Raw genomic sequence first — 13,129 nt, 5'->3', positions numbered from 1 at the left:
ACCAAGTTTGTGAATGATATGAAGATAGGAGGAGGGGCAGGTAATGTTGAATAAGTCGGCAGTTTGCAGAAAAACTTAGACAGATTGGGAGAATGGGCAAAGTAGTGGCAGATGGAATACAATGCAGGGAATTGTATGATCATGCACTTTGGTGGAAGGAATAAAGGCGTAGATTATTTTTTAAATGAGGATAAAGTTCAAAAATTAGTAGGTTGAGCCAGTGGTAAGGAAGGCAAATGCAATATTATCATTTATTTTGAGAGGACTGAAATATAAAATCAAGGATGTTTTGCTGAGGCTTTATAAGCCATTGGTCAGACTGTACCTTGAGTATTGTGAGCAGTTTTTGGACATCTTATCTAAGAAAAAGATGTGTTAGCATTGGAAAGCACCTGGAAGAGATTCATGAAAATGATTCTGGGAATGAAACGGTTAACATATGAGGAGCAACATACATCAAAGTTGCTGGTGAACGCAGCAGGCCAGGCAGCATCTATAGGAAGAGGTGCAGTCGACGTTGACTGCGCCTCTTCCTATAGATGCTGCCTGGCCTGCTGCGTTCACCAGCAACTTTGATGTATGTTGCTTGAATTTCCAGCATCTGCAGAATTCCTGTTGTTAACATATGAGGAGTATTTGTTGGCTCTGAACATGTACATGCTGGAGTTTAGAAGAATGGCGGGGGGCGGGGGGCATGTTGGATCTTATTGAAACCTATCGAATGTTGAAAGGCATAGGTAGAATGGCTGTCAAGAGGATATGTCCCATATTTCTCATATTGGGAGAGTATAGTTTAAGAGTGCACAGCCTCAGAATAGAGGGATGTCCATTTAGAACAAAGATGAGGATGAATTTCTTTAGCCAGAGGGGAGTGAAACTCTGGAATTCATTGTCACAGATGGCTGTGAAAGCAAAGTCATTGAGTATATTTGAAATGGAGGTCAATAGGTTCTTGATTAGCCAGGGTGTGAAAGGTTACAGGGAGAATACAGGAGAATGGCATTGATAGGGAAAATAAATCAGCCATGTAGGAATGGCAGAGTAGATTCGATAGACTGAATGGCCTAATTCTGCTCCTATGTCTTATGATCTATGCTCCTATGTCTATGTCTTACGACACTGTGATTTCAGTCTCCGAGGCCGACATGAGAGCATCCTTTAAGAGAGTGAACGCATGGAGAGTATCTGGACCAGATGGCATAGCTGGCCAAGTACTGAAGGCCTCGGCTAATCAACTGGATGGAGTCTTTACGGATATTTTAAACCTCTCGCATTGCCTGTCTCTCACCTGCTTCAAGCATGTATCAATCATACTGGTGCCCAAACAGAACATGGTAACCTGCATCAATGACTATCGTCCAATAGCACTTACATCCAAGTGATGAAGTGCTTTTAGAGGATTGTTAATATCAACTCCTGCCTGAGGAGTGCCTCCTGCTCCAATTTGTCTGCCATCACAGCTGATCAACAGAAGATGCCATTTCATTGACACTTCACTCAGCTCTGAAATATCTGAACAGTGAAGATTCATACATCAGGATGCCCATCATTGACCACATCTCAGCATTTAACACTGCCATAGTCATCCCCTTGAAACTCATTACTAAACTCCAAGTCCAAAACCTGGATACCTCCCTGTACAATTGGGCCCTTGATTTCCTTACTGGCAGAGCCCAGTTAGTATGGATTAGCAACAACGTCACCTACACACTCACCATCAACAAAGACACATCACGAGCTGGTGTGCTTATGAAGTGATATACTCACTTCATACTTGGCAGTTGTGTGGCTATGTACAGCTCCAGTGTTGTCTTTAAGTTTGCTGATGACACTACTTAAGTTGGCCAAATCAAAGGTAGTGATGAATTGGCATATATGTACTGAACAAATGTCTTAGGTGCCTTAGCTGTATATATGTGCCTAAGACTTTGACACAGTACTGAAGGAAGGAGATTGAAAATTTGGTTCGGTGGTGCCACAATACTACTACCAACTATCACAGGGGTACCTAACCTGACCCCTTGCTTGATAATATTGGTCCATGGCATAAAAAAGGTTGGGAACCCCTGATATATCATATTTCCCTTCAACCTCCACTGCTCCAGGGAAAGCAACACAAGATTATCCAGCCTTTTCATGTTGCACATGCCCTCTAATAGCATCCAAGTTAACTCCTTCTTCCCCCTTTCCAAAGTCCCCACATCCTTCCTGGAATGGGGAGACCAAAGTTGCTTACAAGTTTGGCCTAAGTAACGTTTTACTTAGCTGTAACATGAATTCCTTACTCTTATACTCAATGCCCCATTTATGTTCTTTTGTTTTGACTTGAGAATGGGAGGTGGATGTCAATGAATCAGTCATCTGAACAAGTTTAATAGCCTGGTAAGTTTGCCTTGGTCGGCCAGAACGAGAAATCTGTTCTTCTGAATGTTGCGGTCTTTGGCATCTTTTTAGCATCAGATACATTCATAGCCTTCTCCAAGAATTGGCACCTTGTCATAGTGAAGAGGCTTTTGAGTTCCTGAAATCCAAAGAGTGATGGTGTCTGGAGCTTAGTTCCCAGTAATGTTAGCCCTGGCAGTAAATTCAAGGGCGACATTCCAGACAAAGAGTGATCCAACCATGATGATGGAGTTGGTGGAAGATGATGACGCATCACAACGCCAGTGAAGGTGGAGGAAGGCTGCAAAAGTGAAGGGTCCCTAGTCGTCTTATATTCCATGCCACTGGACCCTGACCCCGATCTGTCAAGGACAGTGTAGTAGCTACCTGTGTATCAGCTTCCCCATATTAAACAAAATCACGCACAGTCATTGTACATTTAGGGAATAACCCTTTAGGAGAACATCATGCCCAACTCAAATGATCGCATTACAACTAAGACGACAACCTCTAACTTAACATCAGCAAAACCAAAGAATTAGGTTTTGCTGATGATTGGAGCATCAGCAGGGGGTTCACGAGCCAGTTCCTTGATGTTAACATATCAGAGGATCAGCACATAAGTGTTATCACAAAGAAGGCACGACAGAGTCTCCAGTTTCATTGAAGGCTGCATAGATTTAACACGTCACCCAAACTTTGACAAAGTTCCATAGATGCACATTGGAGAGTATCTTGTTGCATCAAGGCCGGGCATGAAAACATCATTGCACAGGAGTGGAAAAGGCTGCAGAAAGTAATGTGTAGCCCAGTTTATCACAGGCAAAGCCCTCCACGCCATCAAATATATTTACACGGAGTGCTGCCGCAGGAAAGCAGCATCCAAAATCAAAGACCATTACCATCTAGGCAATGCTACTTCCATCAGGTGAGAGATACAGAAACCCTAGGTCCCTCACTACCAGATTCAGGAACAGTTTGTACCATACAATCACCAGGTTCCTAAACTAGCATGGATAACTTCATTCACTGCTACTCTGAACTGATTCCCCAACCTACAGACTCACTTTCAAGGAATCTTTACAACTCATGTTTTCGGTATTATTTTTATTTGCAGTTTAACTTCATTTGCACATTAGTTGTTTGTCTTCATTTGTACATTAGTTGTTTGTCAGTCTTTGTCTGTTTATGTACAGTTTTTCATAATATTCTACTGCAGCTTTTTCCTATAAATGCCTGCAAGAAAATGAATCTCAAGGTAGAATTTTGAACACACGTGCACACACACAGGTGCAAGGCAATATTAAGAGGTGATACACCTATTTAAGGTGGTGGCCACAGGTAATATTGTAAGTTAAAGATTAGCTTTATTTGTACATCAAAATGCACAGTGAAATGTGTCATTTGTGTCCATGATCAACACAGTCCAAGAAGGTGCCCGGGGAAGCCCCTGATGTGTCGCCATGCTTCCAGTACCAGCACAGCATCCCCACGATTTACTAATCCTAACCTGTTTGTGTTCTGTAATGTGGAGGAGAAATGGAAAACCCAGAGGAAACCCACACAGTTAGGGAGAGAACATACAAACTCATCATATACAGCAGCAGGAATAGAACTTCTATCTTCCAACTACTGGCACGGTAAAGCATTACAATAACTGCTACACTATTTTGCCGCACTTTGGATGCAAGACACAAACCTCCAAAACTGCTTATTTATGATGGAAGTTTTATAGCTGGCAAACTGGTGAAGTAGTGTCCAATTTCTAGGTCATAGAGAGTGCAATCATATCTGATTATGATGTTCATGAAAAAGTCAACATAACTATTGTACAAACAAGGAATTTTTTAGTCAACGTTTTGACAGAATAAGTTTCTTCCTGGATTTCATCTGCAAAGCATTTCCAGCATTTTTGGTTTTATTTCAAATTCCTAGCAACTGCTGTATTATTCTTTGTATTTTCATTCTTGTCTAAATCACTCTCTCATATTCATGTTCTTGTTTAGGATAAGCAAAAGCTTACACCCAAACAAGGTTTCCCGAAACATGAAATACAGAGCAGGACCCAGTGGATATCTCAGTCTCATTTCTGATCTTTCGGTCAACCTGACACTGGATTTCTGGCTGGACTGTGCTGGATATTTAGATCCTTAGTGTTTATTTTAGAACCTGCATAGTGAACAGGCCAGTCCAGATCACAATCTAAGCTATTCATGGCTGCATTATGACTGTAGACTCTATGTGCTTTAAATGTTGTATAGATTGCTTACTGGTGCAAACCATGTAAGTTTTTGTAGTTCAGCTTTATTTTTTGTCACATAGATATGATCAATGGATTTTTGTTACACAGATATGATCAATATCCATGTGGTGCATATGGTGCAGGAAAATTGGAAGTCAGGTAATTGTCATGTGATAGGGTTATATTCTACCAGTATTAAAATTACTATTCCTTACAGATATTTTAACATCAGTACATAAACAGTATTTTCTTATGAAATTTGGATACATTATTCTGTAAAAGAAAACTAGCAATCTTGATAAAATATGCAGTGAAGTTAGTTGAAAAGAAAGTTAAAGAACCAAGCATAATTTGTCATGTACTTATCGAAACCATAGTCTGAACTGCAGACTACACAGTTCAAGTATCTTTTGATTGATTCACTTACAGGATATATGTTGCATCAGTAGCAAGGCCTATACTGAGTACTCATTGTCAAATTGTTTTTGAGAAGATGACTGTGAACTCCTCCCTCAACTATTGCACTCTGGCGTGTTAAGTAATTCTCTCTTTGCTGTTGGGTAGGGAGTTCCAGGATTTAGATTCAGTGACAATGAAGGAAAACTGTGTATTTCCAAGCCAGGATAATATGTCATTTAGAGTGGAACTTGCAGATATTGGTGTCCCTGTGAACCTGGTACCCTTGCACTTCTAGCTGCAGGTCATAGATTTGGGATTTTCTAATTAGATCAACTGATTGAATCCATTAGATGTACATTATTGCACCTTTAGTAATGCAATTGATCTTACCCTGAAAACTCAATTCCACTTCAGCTCCTAGCCAAGCTATCTATTTTAAGAAGCTACAACAGTGACATGGTTCACTTAGGGAACCATGTCACCATATAGGGAAAGAATGACTAAATCAGGATTTTATTCCTTAGAGCGAAGGAGATGAGGGGAGATCTGATAGAGGTTTTCAAAGTTATGAGGGGTATAGATAGGGAAAGTGCAAGCAGGCTCTTTCTGCTGAGGTTGGATGAGACTAGAACTAGAGGTCATGGGTTGAGGGTGAAAGGCGAAATGTTTCAGGGGAGTGTAAGGGGGAACTTCTTCACTGAGAAGATAGTGAGAGTATGGAATGAGCTGACAGTCCAAGTGGTGATTTTGGCTTTGATTTCAACACATAAGAGAAATTTGGGTAATTACATGGACAGGAGGGGTATGGAGGGCTATTGTCCAGATGCCAGTCGATGGAACTAAGCAGGTTAATAGTTTGGGATGGAACAGATGGGCCAAAGAGACTATTTCTGTGATATAGTGTTTGCTGACTCTTCTATGACATTTCTAGAAAGTTCTAGGCATTTCATATGTGACATTAAATCTGCTTCTTTGAGTAAATATAAAATATTCAAGGAAGAGTAGAGTTATCCTATGACTTAAGAACCATTTTCCTCTCAATGAGCACCTACAGTAATAAAGATGGGTTAATTTGGACAATAAGATTTTGCTTCCTGAATACTTTTGTTATGGATTTTGGGCTGCCAATCATGAAAATCACCATGAAATTTCCCTATTATGCACCAGATTTTTCAATTCACAATTCAAGTCAATTACAATGTTGCCCACAATGTAAGCTGGAAAGTTTTCTATCTTGTCCAGACGTACCTGGGCATGGTTAGGCAGGGCAGATGCTGCATGGTAGGACAGGTTTTAGAAAGGCTATAAAAGCATCACACACACACCGTTCTATGCATTATGCTTACATGTATATCGGTTTGCAAACATGTTGATGCACATAGTATATTGTGTGTACTCATTATTATAAAGTAAGTGTATTTTCAGGAGTATTTATGATAGCAAAATATCTTGCCAACGTTGCAACAGCCATGATACTTTCTGTTATATTTGTGACGAGTATATGCTTAAATCTCAATGACAGAGCATGACCCCTCTTATTAAAAAAGCCTAAGCTCTACTGTGGGCGTAAAACTGGTGACCAAGGCAAAGCCTGGGCTCCTCATGTTTGTTGTGCAACATGCCCTGTGGATCTTAGAACTCGGTTCACAGGTACTCAGAAGTCAATGCTGTGTGCTGTCCTGATGGTATGCAGAGAGCAGCAGGACCATGTGACAGACAGCTACTTTTGTCTGACCAGTGTTTCTGGTTTCTCTGCTAAAAACAAAAAAATCCATTGAATACACTAATCTCCTTTCAGCCATGAGAACCGTGCCGCATGACAATAGTCTTCCAGTACCGAAGCCACCAGTGACCTAAAGTCTAGAGGAGGCAGATAAAGATGTCATGATGCATGAGCCAGGAATGGAAAACGACATTGATACTGATACAGATTTTGAACCCTTTATGTTGTGTGAATCTCTTCTGGTAACTCAATCTTAGTTAAATGACCTGGTTAGAGACTTGGCTTTGTCAAGGGCAAAAGCAGAATTACTGGGTTCAAGACCACAAGGATGGAATCTGCTGTCACCAGGCACAAAAATTTTCTTGAAGAGTTTCGATATTTGAGACAGATGTTTCCCAGAATAACTGTTGCCAAGATTAAGGAAGGCATTTTTGTTGGTCCACAAATCACCATTGACAGACAATTTGAAGAATCTCTAGTGGGACTGGAAATAATTGCATGGAAGGTATTGAAGGATCTTGTTGAAAATTTTCTTGGCAACTACAGAGCTTCAAACTACATGCAGTTGGTTGACAGCATGCTTCAAGCATACAAAACCATGAAGTGTGGCATGTCACTAAAGTTTCATTTTCTGCATTCCCGTTTAGAATTTTCCCCCGCAAATCTTGGTGCTGTCATTGTCGAGCATGGTGAAAAATTTCACCAGGAAATTGTGTTCAGGAATAAACAGTATTAGAACGACTGGAATCCATCATTGCCAGCTGATTATTGTTGGTCATTTAAGCAAGGAGCCTCAGATACTGAGTACAAATGAAAATCATCGACAAAACATTTTTAGCTTAGTTGGATTATTGCAAAGTGTCGGCAGCATCATGCAATTAAACTTATTATATTCAATAAAAGTTACTTTCTATGTGATGCAAGTAGTCTGAAATTATATTTGTGTTCAGCTTGAAATGGTTTATTATTACCACAAAATCTTTCCAAGGAAGCAACACTTAAAAAAATTGCTGTCCAGTGTCATTAGTCTTAGAGTTTCAAGATGTCACTGGTGTGTGCATCCTTGTGGATCGGGTTATATTGGGCATCATGTAAGCTAGGGCATTAGTGTTTGCTCTACTGAATAGCCAGAGAACGTCACCAACAATGATGTTGTAAGACCAATACTACCATTTTGCAATCAAATTGCTCAAAATAATTGTTTCAACTAAACTTGCACAATAGACATACTTAGTGAGTGTACAGAATGGATTTTATTGGAGTAATAAGTGGAGGGATGGGTTAGTAAGTTTGCTGATGACACAAAGGTTGGAGGTGTTGTGGATAGTGTGGAGGGCTGTCAGAGGTTGCAGCGGGACATTGATAGGATGCAAAACTGGGCTGAGAAGTGGCAGATGGAGTTCAACCCAGATAAGTGTGAAGTGGTTCATTTTGGTAGGTAAAATATGATGGCAGAATGTAGTACTAATGGTAAGACTCTTGGCAGTGTGGAAGATCAGAGGGATCTTGGGGTCCGAGTCCACAGGGCGCTCAAAGCAGCTGCGCAGGTTGACTCTGTGGTTAATAAGGCATACGGTGTATTGGCCTTCATCAATCGTGGAATTGAATTTAGGAGCCGAGAGGTAACGTTGCAGCTATATAGGACCCTGGTCAGACCCCACTTGGAGTACTGTGCTCAGTTCTGGTCAGCACACTACAGGAAAGATGTGGAAACCATAGAAAGGGCGCAGAGGAGATTTACAAGGATGTTGCCTGGATTGGGGAGCATGCCTTATGAGAATAGGTTGAGTGAACTTGGCCTTTTCTCCTTGGAGCGACGGAGGATGAGAGGTAACCTGATAGAGGTGTATAAGATGATGAGAGGCATTGATCGTGTGGATAGTCAGAGGCTTTTTCCCAGGGCTGAAATGGTTGCCACAAGAGGACACAGGTTTAAGGTGCTGGGGAGTAGGTACAGAGGAGATGTCAGGGGTAAGTTTTTTACGCAGAGAGTGGTGAATGCGTGGAATGGGCTGCCGGCAATGGTGGTGGAGGCGGAAACAATAGGGTCTTCTAAGAGACTTTTGGATAAGTACGTAGAGCTTAGAAAAATAGAGGGCTATAGGTAAGCCTAGTAATTTCTGAGGTAGGAACATGTTCGGCAGAACTTTGTGGGCCAAGGGGCCTGTATTGTTTTCTATGTTTAATTCCAGGACAGACGGATGAGATAGTCTGAAAAAAACTATGGTTTGCCTTGGAACAGAAGAGTTTGAGAAGGCATCTGATGGAAATACTTAGTATCATGAAGTTTTAAATAATAATGGAACCCATGTTTAAAACATAGAACTGTACAACACAGGAACAGGCCCACAATGTTATTGCTGAACACAATGATGGGCATTAACCATCATGATGCTCTGCATATATTACTAACTGACTTCAGACTAAGATGTTTTCAGTTGCAGAACACCTCAGCATTCAAGTATACTGCCCTAAATGGTGTTGCTGAAATTAGGATTAGGAACCTCATAGTGCTGGCAGATCTGTAGGCTTTTGCTACCTGCTTTTGTCTGCAAAGTGTGAAATGTAGATGAACCAGTGTGGACACATTGGAAGGCATAAAGGAGATCAGCACTCTGCTGTGCTGTTAAGTTTGAAACATGCCACGTTCTGTGTGTAACCATGTTTGTATTCATATTGTGATCCTGTTGGACAGGAGAGTCATGTGTATTGTCCTATTCAATAGAATTGCAATATGCATCATTGTTACATTATTACAGTAATTTTATTATCCTTTAACCTGAAGAAGTAGCTGAAGTGTGTTATCTTGCAATTAACTCATGCCTCTTCGATATACATGCCTTAATGTCTTTGTGAAGACATTACTCTTTCTTTGATCTTAACATCAAAATGATTCTGGACCTTCTCAGTAAGTGCAGTTGAGGCTGCAGCATGTGACATATCTCTGGCTTTCTCCATAAGGCAGTCCCTTAAGATACTGCTTCTCACTGAGGCACCTGTAGGAAAATTGCTCCCTAAGCACCATTACTGGATGAATTCTCCAGCTGAAAATCATTTTCTGCATGAGGTTTTCCCTCTTCATACTCTCTGTCATGCTGTACCTATATTTGGGAGCAAAACGCTCCTTTGAAGCTGAAAACAAATGCACACTCACACCCTTCTGTAAAACCAATTAATGAAGATTACCAAAGTGACCACAACACCTGGAACATGACTAGCATGTAGATAACTTCATCCAGCATGATCTAACTGAAACATATATAAACCTGCCAGTCAACCTTTTGAAAAGCAGTTTATGAGAATGGGCCAGGGGCTACTTCTTGCTATCCAACTCTTTGTCATCGCTCCATGTTGAAAGCATTCTAGTAGGTGGATTGTTATGATCCATTTGAGCATTAACTCAGTATTGCAATGTCATCGAAGTTTTAATCCGGACATTTGTGCACGTTTCCTGCATGCAAACATTACATATGCTGCTACTGCTCTCATTATGGCAGACTAAACTTCACAGTCTATTTGTTTCTTGGGGCCAATTTAGTAAATTTTCTGTTGGATTCATTAGAGTTATTCCCTGCCTTCCACGAACCTTAAGAGAAAACAAGTTTGACAGTAACTGAGAAAAATTGCTATATATGCATGTACAAATGTTGGCATTGTGACACTAAGCCCATGTAAGCATCTCAATCCTGTGTAATCATTTCTGCCCATATTAATTCATTGCCTCTTATAGGAAGATGACTAGTTCGGTTTTGAGCCATTTTAGTTTAGGGTCATTACTTATCATATATAAAAGCCTATTAATTTTCTTGTAAAATCTTTCTGAATTCTTTATTTACTTTTGAATCAATGCATTGCAATAATGTGTAATGTATTGTTCATATCTGAGATATCTAAAATATATCATGTATTATTGAGCTAAAAATTGTAATTGAGATTTGGTAATTTTCTCGTGAAATTTAAATAAATTTGTTGAAATTATGATGTGCGTTTAATAATATGGTATTTAGAAAATCGACCTTGTGACAGATTACAGGTAAATAAGAAAATCTTCTGACAGATTACAGGTAAATAATCTGTCAGAATGAGGAAGTGGAAATCTTCAATCAAAGTGTAAAATGACCATCTCCCATGTTCTTTCCCAACACTTTATTTCCTGTAATGAATGGAAAAGTCAGGGTGCAGGACGCAAATTCATGGTATCAATTTAAAATGAACAGCTGGGTGATTTTTTTTGACATTTTTAATGTATTGCACTTGTGTCTGTTAAATGGATTGAAACAGTAATTTCATTTTGGAAAACACTTTTAATGCAAAATGCAGAACATTTTAGAAAATGTTTTGGATTTAAATAGTCCATAATGGAAACATATGATAACCATCAATAAAATGTTTTTATTTGGGAAGACGAGTGATAGAAGGGAAAAGCATTCACCTAAAAGATTGTCCTTAAAACTGTTTTAGATTGATAGAATAATAGTGTTTGGCATGGAATTAAGAAACATAAACAAAATCATAAGAATTAGGAACAATAGACCATCTGGCTCTTTGTGCCAGCTGCAACATTCATCAAGGTTGAAATGGAAAAATAAAAAATAGAAGAAAGAATCGGCCATTTGACCTTTTGAGCCTGCTCCACTATTCAATGTGATCACTTCTGATTATATGCATCAGTACCACATTACTTTTCGCTTGATAGCTTTTGTGATTAGAACTTCGTCTTTCCTTTAAAATATTGAGCGACTTAGCTTCCTCAGCACTCTGTTGTAGCAAATTCCATTGTTTCACAGCTTCTCAGTGAAGAAACTTGCTCTTTAACCTGAGGCTTTCAGAATTTTGCAATTTTCAATTAGGTCTCTTCTCATTATTCTCAGATTAGTGAATTCAAAAATTGTTCACTTCTTCAGTCCATATGGCAGTCCTATCATCCTGTCATGAATCAGGCTAGTAAACCATAAATCCTCTCTCTCACTGGTAAATATATACTTTCTTAAGTATACAGACCAGAATTTGCACACAACACTGCCAAGTCTGGTCTCATTTATCTCTGTTCAATTTGTAGCAGGATGTCCTTCTTCTTCAACTCTGATAATCTTGTTTGGAAAGTTAATGTATTCGTTGCCTTCCTAATTATTACTTGCTGCCCCTACACGATTGCTGTACAATGGCACTTATACTTCATTGTATATTAATACAAACTTAATTCCTCTCCAATAATATGCCACCTTTCTATTTTTCTGCCATATTTTTGTTTTTCCAAAGCTAATCTTCAACATGAGCACAATTCTTGTTCACTGTCTCAATATCCCTTAACTCCCTTAATATCCAGAAACATACCAATCTTAAGAACTACCATTTGTTTGTATCTTTTCAGGCAATTTTTCTTTTTGTTTTCTTCTGCTAAAACAAATGCCAAGTAAATATTTAATTTTGCTGCCATTTTCTGATTCATGATCTAAAATGACATCATCTCTGTCTGTGAGGAACCCACATTTTTTACAAGCCTTTTCCTCGTTCCAGTTGATGTCTTAGATGCAATTTCGATGTTTCTCACCAGATTACCCTCATGTTCTGCCTTCCTGTTCTCATGTTCTCATTCCTAATCATCAGTTCTGCTGGTATTTCTGCTATTTTGCTGACCTCTCTCTTTGATTTTATACAATCAATAACTACTGTTTTGTCATAAAACAGATCATTTTTATTCAGTGCTTTTTTTTAAACCTTAGAGTAATTTTATTTTTGCGGATCATTTTCAATGCTACCCAATGCCTGTTCACCAGTATACCCTTTATTTCCCATCAACCATTGTCAGCTCTCCCTTGTGGTGGAGAGTGGTGGATATATGGAATGCTGTGCCCCAGAAGGCTGTGGAGGCCAAGTCTCTGGATGCTTTCAAGAAAGAGATGGATAGAGCTCTTAAAGATAGCGGAATCAAAGGTTATGGGGATAAGGCAGGAACTGGATACTGATAGTGGATGATCAGCCATGATCACAATGAATGGCGGTGCTGGCTCAAAGGGCCAAATGGCCTACTCCTGCACCTATTGTCTATTGTCTATTTATAATATTGAAGTCTGCTTTGTTTAGCTTTAAAGCCCTTATTTCAGATTGAGTTAAATTACTTTAAAGTTCAATGTTGAATTCTTATCTTATTATGGTCACTCACCCCTAAAGGCACTTTTACAACCAGATTGTTAATTAACCAATTCTTGTACGTTCCACAAGTTTATCCTCTATTCTATTGCTGCTAACTTGATCTTTCTACTCTCCCATGATTGCTGTATTAAACACGTGGCATCTTTAATTTCCTGATTTATGCTATTTTCAAAATGACAACTACTATTCTGTAACTTGCACAGATGTTTTCTGCCATTTTCCATTGCTTA

At 39.4% G+C, this 13,129-nt stretch overlaps 1 protein-coding gene across 2 annotated transcripts in view; it reads left to right on the top strand.

The window, feature by feature from the left end:
- Nucleotides 1-13,129, top strand: part of adamts6 (ADAM metallopeptidase with thrombospondin type 1 motif, 6) — a 297,940-nt gene that overhangs the window by 200,392 nt on the left and 84,419 nt on the right. The gene's annotated exons all lie outside the window — the stretch shown is intronic.

The sequence above is a fragment of the Mobula hypostoma genome, chromosome 3 (genome assembly GCF_963921235.1).
Source record: "Mobula hypostoma chromosome 3, sMobHyp1.1, whole genome shotgun sequence".
NCBI classification, from domain to species: domain Eukaryota; kingdom Metazoa; phylum Chordata; class Chondrichthyes; order Myliobatiformes; family Myliobatidae; genus Mobula; species Mobula hypostoma.
This window is presented reverse-complemented; position numbering and strand designations above follow the sequence as displayed.